Below are 21967 nucleotides of genomic sequence, written 5' to 3'. Positions count from 1 at the left end.
AAAAATGTGAGGAATCTCACAAAGCTCATAGATGATATTATATTAATCCTGATTAGCTCATAAAACCAGTCAGCTTATATATAATTTGTGTCCCACCGCATTGAGCTAAATCACCCACAATTTAAAAAAAAGATACTTTTTATGCCTATAATGACATCTTACTAAAGCTGTAGTGATACACTGGATCATGCACAGCACAGAGCTGAGCTGAAGATCCACTTGACTGCACTTCTATGCAGAGCACAGGGTATGAGCTGTGTGCTGAGCACGGGCACACAGCCGTGTTTGGCACAAGGGCAGAGCGAAGGGGAAAAAAACCCCAAAGCTGAGTGAAATAAACACAGGCAGGAGATCTTTCTCCTTTTTAATGCCTTTATTAAAAATTATCAACTCGGGTGGGGAGAACCAATGGGTCCACACTCACGCCACTGTTGCTCCCAGGAGTGACTCGGCGGAGCAGAAAGATTGCAGCTTTGTCCACTGGTCTGTGAGGAGAGCTGGGGGTTGCATCCTCATGAGAAAAAAATTTCCTCATTTCATCAGGAAATTCCCTGCTTTTTGGGTCAACAGTCAAGGTCCTCTGTCTAGCCAACATCTTAGGTTAAGGTGAGGGGTAAAAAGGTCTTGGCAGGTACTAGATTCTGTTCTTCACATCTAGACATTGCTTTGATTCATCCATTTTGTGTTGGCTCATTGCTTTAGGGGTTTTTGGCTAGGTTTGGTGAGGGGTTTTGCCCATTGCATGCTGGATCTGATGTCATTTGCATGTTGACTCAATGTCCCTTCACCATCTGGGTGTCATCCTCCAGGAAGCAGCAGGGTGTCACTCGACAAAAGGGGGAATTCTGAACCATCAAGGACAGGTAGTAGGTGAAGACTACAGGTGAAGGAATCCATCTCAGAGGGTCACTGCAAAAGGCACATCTCTTTTCTTAACAATCTTCATCTGACCCCCACAATAATCACCTTACCCTCACACTGGCTCAAGCGCTACAAGATTTTGGATGTCTAAGGTGTCAGGAAAATGTGTGAGCAGAGGATTGGGCAATTCCCATTCCCTACATCTCCCTGAGATCCCTACATCTCTCCTGGTTGCAACCAGGCAGCATGTCAAGGCATTCCAGTGGGATCAGCATCAAAATGCACCTCAGTGCCATGCAAGGTCACTTCTGAACACCAGATGGAGAAGTTGTGGGATAATCCCTGCCAGTCATATAAGAGGAGGAAATTTCATGAAGAGAAAAAGCTCTCTTTCATAAGAAAATCAGGATGAAAGGCTACAACTTGAAGGCATGGATCAAAGAAGAAGAGGTGGGAGGCAAACGTTCTCTTCCACACTTGACAGACGTGGCAGATGCAGCCAAGATACTGGCGGTAAAACAGGCCAAAGACACAGAGCTGTTAAGCAAAAATATCTTTTGTTTAATTATCTCCTTTACCTCTAGAACCTCATGGAAATAGACAAGGCTGCCTGACTCACTCTGGACTGCTTTTGAAATGGTATCTTAATAGCTGCTTTACTGGCTCTGTACCAGCCCAGAGTTGGTGACATTTTCTGCTCAGGAATCCATAGCTTGTTTAATGTATGTGCAACTTTCCCTTGCTCCAGGACAGGGAATTTTGAGTGAGGCTATGAATAGATCAAATATATTTGGTCATCAACTTCATAGAATCATAAATGATTTAGGATAGAAAATAACCTCTAAGATTTTGGACTCCAACCCTTAACCCAACCCTTCCAAGGTTACCACTAAACCATGTCCCTAAGCACCACATCTGCATCTCATAAATCCCTCCTTGGATGGTGATTCCACCACTGTCCTGGGCAGCCCATTCCAAGGTTTGAGACAACCCTTTCAGGAAAGAGATTTTTTTGCAATACCCAATCTACACATCCTCTGGTGTAACCTGAGGCCATTTTCTATTGCCTCATACAATTTAAGTTACATGTCTGCTAGGGCTATTGCAGCTCTCTGAAGTAAATTCAACTCTGCAATCTTAATGGTTGTTTGCAAATAATCAGAAAATCACACAATGGTTTGGGTTGGAAGGGACCTTAAAGCCCATTCAGTTCCACCCCCTGCCATGGGCAGGGACACCTTCCACTATTCCAGATGGCTCCAAGCCCTGTCCAACCTGGCCTTGGACACTTCCAGGGATCCAGGGGCAGCCACAGCTTCTCTGGGCACCCTGTGCCAGGGCTCCTCACCCTCCCAGGGAAGAATTTCATCCTAATATCTAATCAAACCACCTTCAGTTTAAGGACATTCCCCCTTGTCCTTTCATTACATGCCCTCATGTGAAAATGAAAAGTTCCTCTTCAGCTTTCTTGTAAATCCCTTTAGGTACTGGAAGGAACAGATCTTGTTAAAATTGTTCTCAGAATATTCAGTTATTAGCAAAAAGCTTTTGAATTTTTATCAGTCCAGGTTTAAAAACAGCAGTGATTGTTCTGCTTGTGATCTTTCCTTCTGCATCCAACAGTATAAACAGATAGTTGGAATATAGGTAAATTTTTACCTTTTTTTTTTTTTTAATCAAAGTTACCTTTTCATATCAAAACTTCATCTTGAGTTACCTACTGTCAAATTTCCTTAGTCTTTTACTTCGTAAAAGCTAAATATATATTGAAATGAAGTGTTTTCCATGATTCAGTATAACACATGACTAAGATATTACTAAATCTTTGCAGTATTGGAGATAAGCTCTTTGTCTAACAAGGTCTTTGTGGAAGGATGTGAAAAGGGGGGATCATTTATAGCAATGCATTCATCAGACATGGGTTTTGGCAGCTATTTAAACAACAGTGTGGCAGCAAGTCAATCTTCCTTCCATCACAGCAGTTACATGATACACTTCATTGTGCTTATGGCAAGAGTTTCACTCTCAAAAAATCCCCATGGATATCTTTACAAAACTTGAAGTTTATATCTAAAAATAATTGCATTTTATGGTCATTCCCCTGCCCAACATTAACAACTGGCAATACAAATAGAAGACAAAGAGTTTGGGTTTCCATTTTTTTCTTTTTTTCCTTTTCCCATGAGGTATCACTTTCAAGGCACAAGGTACATTTGACAGAAAATTTAGATTTTTTTTTGTTAAAACCTCATTATGATACAAAAAATATATTAGGTAAACTGAGGATCACAATTCAGTAGTCTTCAGAAATTTGCAGTGTTTAGTCAAAGGCTGTTGACGCCATTTATTTATCCCTGGAAGATAATACAAAGTTTAATGTGAGCTACCTGAAGCTTGCATTAAAATCACCTGATTATTGCTGATGCTCCACCCCTGCTAATAACCTCAAATAATCTGGCTTTCTATAGCCAAAATTATTTATGACTTCAAAAGGAAAGGAAAGGAAAGGAAAGGAAAGGAAAGGAAAGGAAAGGAAAGGAAAGGAAAGGAAAGGAAAGGAAAGGAAAGGAAAGGAAAGGAAAGGAAAGGAAAGGAAAGGAAAGGAAAGGAAAGGAAAGGAAAGGAAAGGAAAAGGAAAAGGATCAAGAGTTTTAGAAAACAGTCAGTATACATGTGTGAATATGACATTTCCAATTCTGTCTGGAAGTGAAATTTCTCCATTATCATAGTGGCTGTGAAACCACACAGCAAAGATCAATTTAATCCAGAACTAAATGTTTCCCTGAGCTAGTCAGATTTAGGTTAACTGGCATCCTAACCAGGACCCACTTAGAGATGGATAAATATGAAACAAATCTAAAACTCCTCATCCAAGACCCCTTAGATGCTTGACTATTCAATCCTTTGCCTAAGGGCTGAGCTTTAAGGTTCCACCAAAGATTTAGTTTTCTGAATAGATTTGACAGACAAAGGATATTCCGGGCAATCAGGAGTGAGCTGACTTGCTTCATGAAGATATACTGCAAGGCACAGCAAGGAGGAATCTGCACCAATAATCTCCATGGCTGATTTCATGGCCAATGACAACTGCTCCTTGTTTTGAAAGGAGAATGACCAGCACATCAACCACACTGATTATTAAAAACAAAACTGCAGAAAACTTCAAAGCACTACAAAAAACCTCAGTATTTGGAAACACCGTCATGTCAGTACAGACAGGGGTGCTTTTACTCTTAATTGTGTTTGTAAATGATCTTCTATCACAGGCAAAAAAGCTGAGCACCAGTGAATATCTATGAGAAGCAGAAATGTTAATTGTAGTTAAATTAATTCTGCCTTCATCAGAGCAAACAAAATGCTACTTTCACTTTAACAAGCCTGCACAAACAAATTAATTCTAAATGAGGCAGCATCATCCTGCCAGTTCTCTTGCAGGGCTCAGTTCTACCTTCTGCTGCTTCTCTTACTCTGTTTGGAAATTTTCTTTCATGGGGGAAGGCAAGATTTCTACTGTGTGGAGACACCACATGGTAAAACACATATATAAAGGAGATGAAAACCACATTGGCCTCAATTCATCTTTAGAGAATTAACTCAGGCACCTATTCACCCTAGACTTTTGCTAGAAGAAGATGTTCAAAAGAAAGCAAAACGGGCCTTTCTGAAGTGTGAATTAGATCTAGAAGTGTACCCACAGAGTACAGAAGGGGCCTGGGTTTCCAAGGAACAAAATACTTCCTTGCATAGGCCTGTAGTAAGCTGGAGTAGATTTAAGTCCTCCTGCATTTGAAGCACAGCCTTGAAATGTGGAGGATAAGACAGAATGGGAAGGTGTCAACATTAAGGGCTGGAAGATGTTTTCCACCATCAGAGTGGGAAGGTGAGAGAGGTGTGATGCTCCTTATTTTAATACTAGTATCCTCTACTAATGTCTCTCCTTTAAAGCAGGGACCCTGAGAACTCACTGGGGTGTTTATTCATTGCTTATTAAGAAAGTTTTCTAGTCTAAAATGACAAGGCAGAAATCAAAGGTGTTATATTAGAGGGAGGAAAATAGGACAGGAGATTAAACAGTTTGCCTTCGGTGAGCCATTAAGACACTCTTTAAGCAGGGAATATCAGACAGACCTCCTGAATCCCAGTCAGACACTCCAACCACACAAATTGCCATTTCTCCAACTGTTAAATCATCTGGCCATGTACCACAACCTTGAAGTGATTGGACAAGGTCAAGAAAAGGAGTGGAGGGCAAGGAAGCTCTCCGATCTCCTCAATTTCTGTGTCTTGTCTTCATCCAGCTAAAGGAAAGGCTTTTCTTATCTTTGATTTTCAAATCACAGTCTATGACTTCCCTCTTTTTTTTTTTTTTTCCCAAGAACATCTTTCTTTTTTTACCCCCCTCTTGCCTTCATCCTTCCTGCTTCCTTTTTCTATATGGTTCCTTTGGTTGCGTAGCAACAGCACGTTCCTTAAAAAAGGGACTTGCTGGATATAAATGACTGAATGGAAAAAAGTGAGTTGTGCAAGGTCTTAACAAGACCATAAACCAACCATATTTCCTGGCTGCCTCTTTTCAGAGTAATGACTAAGGAGGTGTGTGGGCTGAGGGGAGGTGGGAGTCAAAAAGAATCAGCATTTTTGCCACTTGTATTCAGTTGTCCCTTTCTCGGCCCTTGGCCAGGGTCCTCTGTAGCTTCCTGTGTTTGGAAAGTCCAAAGGAGAGTGTGATAAACAAGGAATGAGGGTTTAAGAACCAAGCAGCCAATGAGGAACCTACCCCAAGGAAACAAAGGAAAGGAAATAAACCCGTATTCTTTCCTCACAGCGAAAGCCCAAACTGTACTTCCAGCTCTGCAGCTTTGAAGGATTCTTCCCTGAAAGCAAACTGATTTGCTCAAGGACACGTGAGCAAAAACAAGTCCTAAGCTCTGAAGTTATTGATTCTTCTCAACATATTAAATAGTTACTGGAAATCCCACTGTGGTATTTTATTTACTACTGCAGTTTGGCTGCATTTATCATAGACAACAGAATCAAGCAGGATACTCCAACAAAGGCCACTATACAGAACATGCAATGCTTGAGCAGAAATAGTAATAAATAGAAATAGGAATACTGAAAGAGGTTGGCTATCTTGGTCAACCTGCTTTTTTCATCTTGATCTCTCATCTTCATGTATTCATTTAGCTTCTCTGATGAATCCTTTCCTGTAAAGCAGAAATAGTCTGGTTCTATTTCAGGGAAGTTGTGTGATGAACGTTTCTAAAAGCCTATGAGGATAAAAGCCAGATTCAAGTATTCAAGTACTAAGTAGTAAATGAATGGGATGAATTAAGATAAAGTTGAGAGAGAGCCTTACCCCATCCTTCTCTTTGACTATTGGGAAATTTGCCCATGTCTTCACTTTAATTTGTGATGACCAAGCTATTAAACTTGAGCTGCAGACCAACAATATTTTCCTTTGAAATTTTCCAAAGGAGAAGAGTTTTGATTCCTTCCTATCTTTTATGGATAAAAGCAGTAACAAAGTATTTAAAGAATTAGAGTAGTTTTTCATTACATGCCAGAAAGCTCAAAGAAGATGGGACTTGGAGTCAGAATGGGTGAAAGGGGTGACACATGAGAAAAAGATCTGTCAGCTGGGATAAGGAACTCAAAATTCAGAGGGCTGTAATGAACATTTCAGTAACTGTGATCCCACTCCATTAGAAAGGAATTCAGAAGAAAACATTAGATATTTTGAGGCAGTTTTAGGATTAATGAATTAATAGAAAGGTTGATTAAGACTGGTGAGAAGTTTCTAGGAACAAAGATAATTTATCTGTAACACAGAATTAAATATTGAAGACACATAAACTCAACCTAATGCTGCATGAGGTCCAACCATTTTATTGATCCAAATGACAAAAATAAAATTGTAGAAAAGACTGAGGATTGTTAAGGAAGCTATGATCATCTCAAAGCCATAGGAAGCTTGGATACTTGATGCAGACAGGAGCAGAAATGCATTCAGACAGAAGATTTGCAAGAGTCAGGTGTGGCAAGTCCCAGGAGACTGCAATAACTGGAATTTCCTTTTGGACATGGACAGAAATTGTTTTTAGAATTCCATAAAAAACTAAGACGTATAGCATCGAGAAGTCTTCAAATTAAAATGCATCAGAAAGTGTTTTAAGACATTTATAACAAATAAGTCAGCAAAGGCAATGAAATCTCCATTAAATATGCTCATAAGCAGGCTAGACTACACCTCCATATTGATGCTGACAGTATGGTACAGAAAACGCAGATATTTTACTGCATCTCCCACCCAAACATCTTCACCTCCTTCAGTTCTTGTCTAATAAACACCTCCTAGAAGGATTTTTGTCAGCTGGATCCAGATACAAACAATAATTATACAGTGCACATTCTTCCCTGAAATGCAGATCAGTCATTAGATACTCCCAGGAACTTTCACATTTGATGAGCACTGTCCTTGTTTGCCAACTTCCAGTAACCACTCTGTTAAACAAAGTCCTTCAAATACTGTTTTGTGAGTAAATGTGCTGCTGGTGCAGGGAAAATTAAAGCACTAATAAATTAATCTCTCTAGCTAGCATAAACAGATTAAGCTATCTACACTACCTGTCAAGAGCTGCACACAGGACTACAGCTCTCTTTTAAGAGCAAGGGGAACTAATCTCTCCTGATCTCTATCTTCTAGCCATAGTGAAATATTTCATTTGTTCCCTTTGCCTTGTCTTTTCATCTAATCTAAGGCTGTCAGCAGAGGTAACGTTGGTTTGTGAATACAGAATGCTGCATGAACTCACATTAAAGACTCTCCATTCTTATCAGTTGGCTACTGAAGAACTCTGATTGGAAAACTAATTTCAGGGTGGCATTCACCTCCTGGAACAATATTCATTCATTCCCAATATCTTGGAAGGGTGAGATGAATTGCTTCCTGGAGGTGACTACTGCTCTTCACTGACTGCTAAGAAAGGCTGCAAAATGAAATTAAAATACATCCTGAGACTGCAGTTGGTGTAAGAACATCCTCATTGACTTTCTGTTCAGTCTATGACTTCACAAAGATCACTTTTTCATCCCATCACTGGCTCTCTGAACCATCTGACCTTTGAACATTATGAACCTTTTTGCTTTAATTATTTGCCATACTCAGTGCGATAGTAAAAAAAAAAATCCAACACAATTCAAATCTGTAAGGAAACCACTGAATGTTAAGATAGTGCATGAATAAATAGCAATAAAGTGCATTTTTTATCAATTCAGTGACATTTCTGTGTTGTCTCTGTCCTGATATGTAAGAATGCAACTTTGCTTTAATAGATCATCTCATAACATTTACTCTGGTGGTTGATTTAATGAATCATGTTTATTCCCAAAGATGAGCTCTCCAGATGAGCTCTGGAGAATCTTCTGTGGCAGCTTAACACATAAGAGCCCTCAGCTCTCTCTGTCTCCATCTATCGGAGTTTATCACACCCTAAACACAGGCTAAGAGAAAACATCCCAGTGCATTTTCTGCTGCCTTTAATTGTTCTGTAGCTGAATTTATAATCACAGTGAAAATGAGTTTGCACTGGTGTGGTGGTCTGTGAAGTAGAGAAAAACAGATAACTGCTTTTCTACACAAAATAAAATTGTATTTGGCACAGATAAACACAAATGGCAAAAGAGGTGGTATAATCTACTCCTTCCCATTAGTTCAAGTGGTTTTTAGACCCATGAAAGTCATGGGATCATAAAATGGTTTGGGTTGGAAAGGATCTTAAAACCCATCCAGTTTTACCCACTGCCATGGGCAGGGACACCTTCCACCAGCCCAGGTTGCTCCAAACCCCAATGTCCAGCCTGGCCTTGGACACTTCCAGGGACCCAGGGGCAGCCACAGCTTCTCTGGGCACCCTGTGCCAGGGCCTCACCACCCTTACAGTAAAGAACCTCTTCCTAACATCTAATCAAACCTTACCTCTTTTAATTTAAGGCCATTCCCCCTTGTCCTGTCCCTACGTGCCCATGGGAAAAGTCCCTCTTCAGTTTTCTTGCAAGCCCCAGTAAGTCCTGGAAGGCTGGAAAACTGTGGGGAAACAGCTACCTCAGACCTGAGAAATCAGATCTCTGAGATAAACTTCAGGGCATAAAACAGATCAGGACTAATCCCAGCTAACAACCATCTCTAGTGCTGCAGAGGATTTTAGCTAGGAAAGCGAGCTGGTGTTATAACAAATGAGCACAGCCAGGAGAATCACAAAATATAACACACAGATGCATTAGTGATGCACATGGTGTGCACTTGGGGCTTAATTAGTGATTGGCTGTAGGCCTGAATGCAAAAATAACCTGTGAATTACCCACTGGGGAGGCACTGGAGCCCTGTGTCCCAGTGCTATGGGAGGCAGGCTGGAGGGGGCAGGTTCTTTCCTGCAGGATGAGGAAGAGTCTGGTTAAGTCTTCAAGCATCTGGCCAATTCTTGTCTATTCAGCCAGCAGTGCACTCACTGCAGCACGTGGGAGAGCATTTGATCTCTCCCTAAGCATTAACAAAAGCAATGAGATCTCTTTCAAGCTCATCTGCTGTTCTGGAGAGTGACTAGGGCAAGGAATCACATCACCAGTTGTGAGAATCTGTCCAAAATATCCCTCATTTGTCTCATGATTGTCACTGGGGACCACTGAAGGAAAGACCCTTGTCTGAAGTGTCTGGCCCCACTGGAGGAAGTTACATGCCAAGGGCTCCGAGACCTGAGCACAGTCTAAGCTACTGTTCACAGGTGTATTTGCTGTATGCTACACTGAACCTGGTGAGAAGAAAAGAAGAGCATCCTGACCTTTTTGCAACAATAGCCTTGGAAGCTGTCCCACCTCTCGGCCTGGCTGGACTTCTCCTGAGTTTCAGGTGGTCCCCACGGAACACCCCTCACTTGTCTACAACCACTGTGACAGACAGACTGAGATGTGAGAAGCCTCTCCATCAAAGACCCATGAAACCCCCATGTGGAAAGGCCCCTCTGCTCCTTCCAAGGACTGGGACTGAAACCCCCAGCCCGGGGCAGGTGTGTGGGGGAGGCAAGCTGACCAAAGCGAGATGTTTGCCTGCAGGTTGTGACCGCTGGACCAAGAGGACAATGGCTCTCACTTAATGCTGAGAACATGGACTACCTGTTACAGCTATTCCTTATTGTATCTGTTTCCTTTCCCTCGCAATTTCCAATAGAGTTATCATAATAAAAACCTCTGAGTTAGCCAGAGACTTTGAGATCTCCCCGACGTAACAGGCGGATCATCGGCTGGACTGGACCAAAGGACTTTGTCTCTATGTTTGGTAGCTGTATCCTGTTTCTCTCTCTCTCTCTTTTCTCTCTCTTTCTCTATTTTTTTCTCCCCCTTAATCCCTCTATCACATTTTGCTGTGGTCATTCAATAAAGGTGCATCTGTTTTGATTATTACTGCAAATCCCCTGTGCTGCGTTGGTTTTTTTTTTGCACCCTGAGATCAAGCCCTGAGAACCATCATGAAACCCATCCGTAAGGACGGATGGTGACACCAGTGCTAGCAGATAATCAGCATCAATGCCACTCCAACTGGACTGCTGCTGCTGCTAGCTGGAATGAGGGTAGCTGGTGAACACCTACACAAATACTCCCAGGTGAGGCTGAGGAGGAAAGAATTCATCTCTCTTTGAAGGCCATGCAAATCACAAGGTCAAGGGGGAGCAGAGACTAAATTATCAGTCAGAATGAAAAACAAAAGGTGCCTTCTACTCAGGGCTTTTCATGGAGGTGCCAATCTAATCTGTGCAAAGTGAAATCAATCTCCTCTGACACCTGATTCCTTTGGAACAACCATTAGAATAACAAGTGGAGAGGCTACAATGGAATGGAACCAAAGAATCATTTCTGTTTCTAACAACTGCCAAAATACCTATTTACCACTGAGACCAGAACAACTCCGAAGCAGCTGTTGTGCTCTTCTGGGTAAATAATATGTGTTAAAAAATGTATAAACATTTATACATGTTTACCTTTGAGACATCAGCTTTTCTGAAGCAGACACTTCCCTTGCTGCATACATAATAAATACATGCTTTGTTTGAAAAACTGCCTGAATTCATGAAGGGAGAAAATCCTGTAGGGCTCGGGGTGTGCACAGTGTTGTGATCTCTTGTAAATGCAGATGTTGTGGAGCCCTAGCACATAACATGATTTAAATTTTGTGTCTCAGGTCTTCTGTGAAATGGTCAAAGCACTGCTGTAAGTTTGGCAAATACTTTTTTCTACAGATTTCTAGGAAAGGACAGAATTTTTAGAGCTGCAACCTGAACTGCAAACTTATTTTGCCTAAATCCAGTGTGAGCCACAGCAAAGAAAAAGTGAAAACCTCCTCAACCAGTGGTGCTGCACAAGGTTTTCATCTGTTTTCCCATTACCATTAGGGGTCTAGTTTCAGGTAATGCTTAAGGATCCCTCTACAGCCCATGAAGAATGAAAAATACGCTGAATGCAGAGCCTGGACAGTATAAATTCATCATAAATATTAGCACAAGTGACGAGCTGATCTACCAGGAGAAAATGATGTTCAGCCAAGACATGTGACCAGCCAGAAGTCCAGCTCTCCTTGCTGACCACTGAGCACAGCCCAGCTGAGCAAACTGTAAAAGGGGCACCCCATCCTCAGGGAGCATCTTGCTCCTGGAGGGCAGGAGCCTTCATGGCATCACCTGCTCCAGCCAAATAAGAAATCTGGCTGGAAATGTGGATTCTCTGTTCGCATTTTCTACCTCTGTTGAGGTTGGTATTGAAGGCACTTGAGAGAGTAGTTCATGTTCGGACTCAGGTGTTCATTATTTCTTACCAGTAAAACAGCCTCACAACAGTTCTTCAGTCTTTCATTAGCAAGGTACAAAATGGCCAACAATCTCTTGTTACAAGGTCTTTTAAAACTAAACTGTCCAATTAAGAAATGACACCTAGATTATTTTCCCTTTTAACCCAATAACTTATCCCTTGAAGCCTGCAATGCAGATTTTCTGTCCGATTGCAAAACAGAACCCAAACCCATGAAGAAGAAGGAAGAAGAAGGTAAAGAAGAACAGCCAGCCTCTGCCCTAAAACCTCCATCTTGCTTCATATCTATTACTATATTCTAAAACCCCAAACTCTAAGTTTTCCACCCTGTGATATTACACACTTCTAACCAACTCCACACCCGTAATCCCAGTGCTATCAATAATTTTTGGAAACCTTCTCCACAGCCTCAGGTCAAATGCAGGGTTCTCTTGTGGGTCTGTGCCTTTCGGCAGAGAAAGTTTAAAATTCTCAGCATCCAGGATTCCAACAGGGCACCCCATCCTCAGGGAGCATCTTGCTCCTGGAGTACAGGAGCCTTCATGGCATCACCTGCTCCAGCCAGAGGAGAAATCTCCACTCAGAGGTGTCTTTGTGTCTCATTGCCGCACTGACATCCCCACTGTTGGCAGCAGCTCTGTAAAAACTACATGGAGAGATAGAACAACTGGCTTTTCTTCAGCAGCATCTTATCCAATCTCCACACCCTGGTTGATAAAAATCCATAAAATTAGTCATGTCTGCTCGAGGAGTCTGTGAATGGCTGAAGTGAAATTTAACAGGGCTCATGCAATGCAACATTACCTCTGATGAAGTAGACAAAGGTAAATGACACTGTGGTGTGTGGGATGCTGACCCTGCTAAGAAATATCTGTGGCCCTTCCCCACCCTGTTCCCTCCCTCCCTTCTTCTTCCCCCTCCACATTTTACTCCTATCTGTTGGCAATCATTTTATATTCCCAAACTCGATGTTTAAAGTCAACCCTTTTACTCTTTAATCAAAACAAATTCTTTTGATTGTCCACACTAAAAATCACTCAGTCATCACTTGTCTTTTCATATGCAAATCTGCAGTAACAACATATTATAAATATTTGGTCCACAGCAGCAAGGGAGTTAAAAAGTATAGCATAATAATAATAATAATAATAAAAAAGTAGAGCAGTTTTAATCAGAAACCTTCTCACTGAGGAAGAAATAAACCCATATTTATTATCCTTGTTATTCCTCTCTAGGCATAAAAGCTGAGTGACAGTTTGTAGCATGAGTTCCTTGCAATTATACTGCAACTTGTTTTCTTGTTCTAATCCACTTCCACATTTTTAACAATTTGATCAATCATTATTCTCCATCTAGCACTTCTCTCATTGCCAAGGTGTCATCACAGTCTAAAGAAAGACCTATTTGAGTCTCCGGTTTATAAATGATGGAGCTTTAACTATTAATTGATATATTATTGATAAAATCATTATGACAGGTCACAGTCTTTGCACCATTGAAGGGGAGAGCCTGTCCTGTGGTACTTTTTTATCCAGGAGATCCTTTTTTTTCTAATATTTATTTTATTAGCTACAGGATACTCCTAATAAATTAGTATTATTCCAACTGCCTGATAACACTACTATAAATGAAAATTATCAATGTACTCATAAGTGCAAGAGTATGGACATAACAACTTATATCCTAATGATGCTGACATTAAATTCTTTTGGCACTTTTTGTGTGGATTGATGTTATCTTGTTTTACAGGGAAAAAAAGCTTTTAGAGACTTTTATGAAATCTATAATTTTTCACAGAAATTTGATGATTCCTTTGTACATGAAAACCTACTCCTGGATGGAAGTAATGCTATTAAATAAAACCTGATTTTTAAAACTGAAGAACATGGACAACTCCTACTGGAGATCAGGTGGAACTACTGATTCCCATCAGCTCCATGAACCCCAGAAGCACAGAATGGCTTGGGCTGGAAGGGACCTTTAATGATCATCCCATTCCACCCCCTGCCATGAGCAAGGACACCTTCCACTGCCTCCAAAGTGGCTCCAAGCCCTGTCCCACCTGGCTTTGGACACTTCCAGGGATCCAGGGGCAGCCACAGCTTCTCTGGGCCCCTTGTGCCAGGGCTCCCCACCCTCACAGGGCAAAATTTCTCCCCAAAATTTCTCCCATCTCTCCCCACCATCTGTCAGTTTCTGCCCATTCCCTGTGGTGTTTGTCAGGTCCCCAGGAGGAGGTGAGAGATGAGAATTTGACTCCATGTTCTCAGAAGGCTGATTTATTATTATATTATATTATATTATATTATATTATATTATATTATATTATATTATATTATATTATATTATAGAATGATATACTGAAACTATACTAAAGAAAGAGAGAAGATACATCAGAAGGCTGGACAAGAATGACAATGAAAGCTCGTGACTGACTCAGAGAGTCTGACACAGCTGGCTGTGATTGGCCATTAATTAAAAACAATTCACATGTTTGGATAAATAATCTCCAGACCACATTCCAGAGCAAGTAAACAAGGAGAAGAAATCCTGGTGAAGGGATTTTTCAGAAAATATCATTATGAAAATTCCCCCTCGTCCTGTCTCTCCAGATCCATGTCCCAAGTACCTGTCCAGCTCTCTTGGAGCCCCTTTAGGCACTTGGAAGGTGCTAAAAGATCTCCCTGAAGCTTTCTGTTCTCCAGGCTGAACAAGCCCCGAGTTTCTCAGCTGCTCTTAAGAAAAATAATAATAAAAAATAATAAATCACTGAGTTTGCTTGGTTTTTTGTTTATCAGTTCAGGCTCTGCAGAAGTCTCCATGTGATGCTCTGAAGTGCTGAGCCCTGCAGTGGAGTCCCTGGGTGGAATCCCCTGCTCTCTGTTACAGAGAGGCCATTCTATGATCTAATGATCTTCCCATGCCTTGCTCACTGAGCTTCTGCAGCTGCCCTTAACAGGAGTTCACTATGGGACAAATTTTTGCATGTCAGGCACTCAAGAAAACCAGGAACCCATGAAAATTGAGGGGCCTGGTTGTGTGTGATCAGATATGACAGCTCAGAAAGCAGCTCAGCACAGGACTTAGAGCAAGTGCTCACAGACTGCTTAATTTGGTGCAAAATATATCATGGAAAATGAAACAGGGAATTTTAAAGGAGGGGATCTAGCAGAGGTCTGGTTATCAGCTGCTTTGCCCTTGTATTTCTAATTAGTCTGTTCTAAATGTGTACTGCTAGAACAGCTCAAGATGGAAGTAAATTTCTCTGTGCACCAACTATGAAGAGGAAAAAGCAGCAGATCAATACATTGGCTGCTGATGACAGTGATGGTTGTAAGACAAACAAGTGTGAATGTGATATATCAACTGCTAAGAAAAAGGTGAAAACATGAAAGAATGTTTAAAGAAAACTTTAACAAAAAGAAAGGAAACTTTACTACAGTTCCAAGAACTCAATCTATTTCCAAAGAATATTGGTAGTAACTTGCTTTCTAAATATTCAAGGGAAAGATTAATTTTAAGCATCAAGAAAGACTAGAAATTATACAAATTATTCAAATACTGAAATGGGTTCAGTGAATTTCTAAGGTGCATTTTATGGTTAACTACTAGTTTACAGTTAAAGTCAGTACAGAAATCTCATACCATACCAAAGTTTTGGATCATTGTGGCCTCTGAAGAAATGAAAATTCTCTGATTTTTTTGCACCTGATGTATTTTTTACTAATTTTGTTTGTGCTCAACAATTTTTTTGGCCTTTCCTTTGCAGCACCTGATTTTTTTTTTCAGTGTCACAGGAGACTTAGCAGCACCCTGGGCAGCAGGCACAGCCTGCCTCTGATCACAGGAGTTTTAGAAAACCTCCAAACTGCTGAGAAGTTGGCTAAAAACCTTCATTTTTTGTCATCAAAAATGTTACTACATGTGACAGGAGATGAAGGAAACTATTCACTCCATCAATATGGAAAGGAAACCTTCCTGAGTATAAAACCTGACCACTAATCTTCTCACTTTCCCAGACTTTTTCCTCAGTCTTCTTTGCTAATAATCCTCCCTTAAATCTCTCTCTCTCATGTTCAGGAGCTGAAATGAGTCTGACTTTTTGTGGTAGCTCACCTCTGGTAGTGCACAGGAGACACAGAGATGCATTTAAATTCAAACTTGGCAGTGTGTTTGAAAGCCAGAATATTAATGGGATACCCAGGCTAAAGGGAATGCAAATAACCATTCCCACTGAGTATTCCCTTATTATAGTCACATCTAATACTTCCCTAGGGCCACAGCCAAGCTCATGAGAGCAGAGGTAGGAGAGGAGAAGAGAAGCTGAGAGTTAGGCATGTCCTGTGCTGAACTGGAGAAGCTGGGGAATATATGAAGTTGTGTGTTCTTCAGGCAGCTACATGCACACACTGCTTAAATTTTAGATATCTGACTTTCACCTCCAAAATAAACTTGTATCTTAAGGTAGTAATTCTATCCCTGAAGACAAAATCCCTTCACTCATCCTGATGTAGCATGATTACACTGACCTGTGTCACAGAGCAAGTAATGTCTGATAAATATGTTGAGAAATAGGTTAAAATAAAACCAAACTGATTAACACATAGAAGGTGCACGAGGTGAAGAGGCAGATTCTCTGAATGAAATCCATAGACAACTCCTGCAAGTAGTACATAACATTTGAAGCTGCTTACATATGTTACATCTCTATTAGGGACAAGAATTTGATTGGATATACATAATTTAGCTGGAGGCAATGTGGAGTCTTGCACAGGAAGCAAATATTAGTTCCTCTGCCAGTCCTATGTGGGTCTTTAGCACAGGAACTGCTCTCTTGTATTAATTTAGGAGATAATTTAAAGTGCATTTAATAAGATTCATTACCCTTAAGCAGTACATTCGTTGTTATCACTAATAAATAATCTAAAAAGAAAAAAAAAAGAACTCAAAGAATTTATCCAGTTTTATATCCAACCTCTTTTCCTAAATGAAATTTTTATTAGTGTAATTGAAGACAGCAGGAAGTACATGACACAAGACTGCTCAGCATATACAAATTTGGACATTTTACAGGCTTGCTTTGACTTTAAAATGCACCCTTGAACATTGCCAATGCATCCCTCGTAATTTAAGATCTGAGTCACACTGACGAAGCCGAGTAGCTCTGCAGGCTGAGTGTGTCTGGGCTCTCAGGAGCAGTCACACCATAGCTGGAGCCATCACAGAGCTGCTTCCCTGCCATTCTGGGGAGTGGGAGTCAAGGAGACATCTGTGCTTTATCAGGTGCTATTTTTATACCTATTATTTTAGGTACAAAATAATCTCAGCATCTGACGATGAGACATTCTCTGGCTTCCAAAAATATGGAAAGCATCAAATCTATCACAAAGCTAAAAGAGGCAACAAGTCTCTGTAGCATATGCCAGTAAGACTTCCTTTTTTTAAGTTTAATTTTCTCTTGGAAAGAGACAGTGGAGCTGACCTCTTTTACCAGACAACCTTTGGATCCTCTCTTCACCAGAAGGATAAGATTCTTCAGTGTTTTGTATGTAGGATTCAGATTATTCCCCAATTCCCTTACATCTTTCCAAGGAAGCTTCTTCCTCCATGACTTCTGTGTTGATCCCCCTTCTCAGTATCTCTTCATAACCTTCTGTTTTCTAATTAGTTTCCTCTTTCTACAATACAGCACCATCAATCCCTTATTCCTTTTCAGGATTTGCTGTCCCTCAGCAATCTGTTCCCCAAGGGCTGTTCAGGAGGAATTTTAAGCTCAGCATAGGGTCAGTTTTCATGCAAAAGGCACAAAAAATTTTTGTGACTCTCCCAGTAAGTCAAACACGGAATCAGTGTCCTGTGTGGACTATTGGATGAGAAACCTTTCTGACAAATCAGTGCAGAAGATGCAAAGGGGATGTGTGTGTAAAATGATATTTGCCACGTACATTCAAATGCCCAAAGACTCCATTTGTTGTTAAGAACTATGTGTCACAGAGACTTGGACTCAGATCAATGCCCCATCCCTGGAATGTTCAAGGCCAGCTTGGACAGGGCTTGGAACAACCTAGGATAGTGGAAGGTGTCCCTGGCCACAGCAAAGGGGTTGGGACCAGATGGTCTTTAAGGACTCTTCCAACCCAAACCCTTCTGTAATTCTGTGATTCTCTGATTCTAAGTCCCATCTAATTCACATTAACACCTTCAACATAAAACACTAGTTTTACATGAACCTGTTTCTTGTATTTGCAGGGTTCCCAGACAAAGGCAGGAATGATGCATCTGACTCCATGTTCTCAGAAGGCTAATTTATTATTTTATGATAATATATTATATTAAAGAATACTAAACTATACTAAAGAATACAGAAAGGATACTTACAGAATGCTAAAAAGATAATAATGAAAACTCCTGACTCTTTACAGAGCCTGGAAACAGCTTGGCCCTGATTGGCCAAAGAGTGAAAACAACTCACAGCAGAATCCAATGAAACAATCACCTGTGGGTAAACAATCTCCAGACACATTCCAAAGCAGCAAAACACAGCAGAGGCAAATGAGATAAGAATTGTTTTCCTTTTCTCTGAGGCTTCTCAGCTTCCCAGGAGAAAATCCTGGGCAAAGGGGATTTTTCAGAAAATGTGAATGTGACGCTTGTTGGGTTTCTTCTTTAAAAAATAATTTTAAATTATTTCCTAGAAATGAGACAAAGTCAGAAGAAAGGAGAGAGGTTGTTCCTTCTACTTCTGCTAATGAACACACCTGAAAGATGGAAGGATCCAGATTAGCTCCAGTGGGGAGCTCAAACCTAGAACACCTTTTGTTTTGGTGTTTGTCTACCTGAAAAAAAGGGATTTGTATCCAATGCTGCTTCCTCCTTCTGTAGCTGTTTTCTTGAACACTGACCCACCCCTGCACAGCTGCCACAGGAGATGTCTAGAGCTTCCAGCAGGTTCCAGCTGTGGTGCCTAGACCAGAAGATGAACTCTCATGCCATGGATTAGAACATAAAATGGAGCTATTGGCATTGTACTCCTTTTTGGGGTATGATAACTGAATTACACATCATTATATGCTCCACTGCTCCAACAACTGAAGCCAAATAAGTTCTAAACAAAACAGAGGTCCAAAGCTGTGAATCCCATCAGAAGAACCCAAGTTTATGAGGATAAGATTTAGCTGCACTTTGAAAATGCAGAAACTGTGCATAAACTGCTTTCCGTAGACATAAGAAATGCATATTTATTTAGGAAAGGAATTGTGAGTGCCTCAAATTTTAGCCATCAGTGTCCTCATTTATATCTGCCTACCATTACAGGTGGCAGCCAGTATTTAATGGGCAGGCATGTGGAAATCAGGGCTCGTGTGTGATACCACTGTGCAGCTGTGAAATTCTTATTGCTGGCACTGGTTTCTCATACAGATCCCTGAGGTGAAAAACGAGATGAATTTTCCAAGACATGAGTAAATTTTGATTGTGAATTATTCCATGTAGCTGCACAGCTGGAATAGCCATGTGGGGAGGATGTTTTTTGTAACTCCCTCTCACTGGTTTTCTTGAGACAAAATAAATATATTTATAGATTTTTTGAGGTTGGAAAAAGTGTTGCAATTGTTTCATTTCTCCACTTTTAATTAAAAAATCCTTCAATTAAATTTCAGTTGGATTACTTGAGGTAAAATAATATTAAAAAGATGCTGAGCTCCAAAATGTAATTAATTTAAGTGAGAATTTTTTTATATTTTCCCAGAGTTATGGGATATTGTTCAGAGGAATTATTCATATAGTTATAAATATTTTAAACTAACAAGGTCAAGAAAAAAAAAACCTTTGTCTTTCCATCTTGGGGAAATAACTCATACTCCTTCCTCCCTAACACCACCTATGAGACACCCAATGTGAAAGCATAAAGGACATATTTATGAAAACAGCAAACAACAGAAACTGAATGAAAGCAAAACAGAGGAGTTTAAGGAAACTAGAGATTTTTTTTCAGCAGTGCTGCCATTTGTAGTTTTTTACTGGTACCTATCCAGAATCATTTAATTCTGCCTGCAAGGAAAACCTGTGAGACCTGATGTGAGTACCCTGAATATCCCAGCAGGGATATAAAGAACTGAGACCAAGAGGATGATCAGCTTGCTGATAATTCAGGGCCTGTAGCATTTTCACCCCTGGACTTAGAAAGGGAGACAGAAATAGCAAAAGTGCTCGCAAGGTGTGAAAAAATGAAGGTAAAAAAAGAGTCCCTTTGGCTGGGCACTTCGAAATGCATAAAAGCAGAAGATTATGAAAAATAAAGATGATACAGAGACTCTTATCTTTGGAAAGAGGAAGACTCCTTCTATTCAAAGGAAATATTTGACCCGAGGCCAGGAAAAGCATCAAGCTGTACTCAGGTCTGTGACAGAAGGGAACAGTCACATTACCCCAACTCAGCTTCCCTCTGAAATTCTCCAGCTATAATCCATGTGGGACTGGGAGCCCCCTCTCTGTGCCACCTCAGCCCAGCTCACCCTTCCTGGAGGTCTGAAGCACCAGTCCCAGCCAGAATGTGAGCATTTGAGGCAGGGATCTGGAGCTAGAGCCCAGTGGAGGTAAAGCTGCCCCACACTGGGCTGAAACCTGTGAATGTCCAAGAACTGGGGGCTCACAGGTTCCATCTGTACAGTGAAGAGCAGGGGCCAGGCATCATTCTTAGGCCTTTGGATGGAGGGATGGAGGGATGGATGGATGGATGGATGGATGGATGGATGGATGGATGGATGGATGGATGGGATGGATGGATGGATGGATGGATGGATGGATGGATGGATGGATGATGGATGGATGGATGGATGATGGATGGATGGATGGATGGATGGATGGATGGATGGATGGATGGATGGATGGAGGGATGGATGGATGGATGGATGGAGGGATGGATGAAGAGATGGATGGATGGATGGATGGATGGATGGATGGATGGATGGATGGATGGATGGATGGGATGGATGGATGGATGGATGGATGGGATGGATGGATGGATGGATGATGGATGGATGATGGATGATGGATGATGGATGATGGATGGATGGATGATGGATGGATGGATGGATGATGGATGGATGGATGGATGGATGGATGGATGGATGGATGGATGGATGGAGGGATGGATGGTTGGATGATGGATGGATGGATGGAGGGATGGAGGGATGGATGGATGATGGATGGATGAAGAGATGGATGGATAGATAGATGGATGGATGGATGGATGGATGGATGGAGGGATGGGTATAGCTACATTTTCTTCCATACAGTGGCTCCATGCAGAGCATCTGCTGAGGCCAGGCTATTACAGAAAGTTGACAAATATCAAAATTGTCATGGAGCACAAAAACCAAATATGCTCCAGACCAGTTCTCCAAAACAGACCAAAAAGAATCTTCCCCACTGCCAAAGAAAGCTAGGGCTTGTTCCAGGACTGGGATTTGCAGGTGCTGGTGGAATGCAAGTGAAAAATCAGAAGATATATTTTCTTTTAACAGATAAGAAAATAGTTCAGCAAATTAATCTCTCTGTCATTTATAGCAGAACTTCCTTTTCTTTGGAAGGAAGTTCTAGCCTTTCCTTGTTCCCAAAGAGACAAAACCAAGGGTTACAAAATTTACACAGGGAATGCACTTTAATTTCCTGAAGCAGTGCAAAGCTATGCCTACACAGTCTAAAAGCTAAGGGAAAAGACATAAAATAAAATATACTAAAAGAGAATAGAAATGAGTATATCCAGACAGCAGGTATATTTAGCATTAATCTTTGGTAGGAAATTCCCACAAAGCAGAAGAGAAACATTGATAAACCCATGCAGAGCCAAGCATCTAAATGCATAAGAACTAGACTGAATATGATACTTATACAAAACAGAAAGACAAAGAAGAAACAATACCTTTAAATCACAAAATTCTTACTGCGTGACTATGCAGGGGAAGATTTTCTATCATCCAGAGCTTCAGAACAGTTTCTTTTCATGCATAAAATTTTACATGCAACAGATCTCTAATTTCAATGATTGACATTTTGTGTGCTGCTCTAAATTCAAGTGCATACTGTTCTGTTTACTTTAGAAGATGACAGGAGTTTTGAACAGGTTTTTTACATCTCATCATTCAAAGAAAAAGACTAAGGGATTTCATTTATAAGGGAGTTAATGGCTGGTACAACTAACAGATAATATTAACAGGTAATAATAACTGATTACCATGAAGCAAACTGGAAT

General features: G+C 40.8%; 1 long non-coding RNA gene across 1 annotated transcript in view; it reads right to left on the bottom strand.

Moving 5' to 3' along the window:
• Positions 1–21696, bottom strand: part of LOC136556195 (uncharacterized) — a 40110-nt gene extending 18414 nt beyond the window's left edge. The window contains exon 1 of the long non-coding RNA XR_010783585.1: positions 21638–21696. This is a non-coding gene — a long non-coding RNA (uncharacterized lncRNA). The remainder of the gene's footprint in view (positions 1–21637) is intronic.
• Between the last annotated feature and the right edge of the window lie 271 nt (positions 21697–21967).

Source organism: Molothrus aeneus, chromosome 4 (assembly GCF_037042795.1).
Source record: "Molothrus aeneus isolate 106 chromosome 4, BPBGC_Maene_1.0, whole genome shotgun sequence".
In the NCBI taxonomy this organism is placed as follows: Eukaryota; Metazoa; Chordata; class Aves; order Passeriformes; family Icteridae; genus Molothrus; species Molothrus aeneus.
The sequence above is the reverse complement of the archived record's forward strand: the minus strand, read 5'-3'. Positions and strand labels throughout refer to the sequence as shown.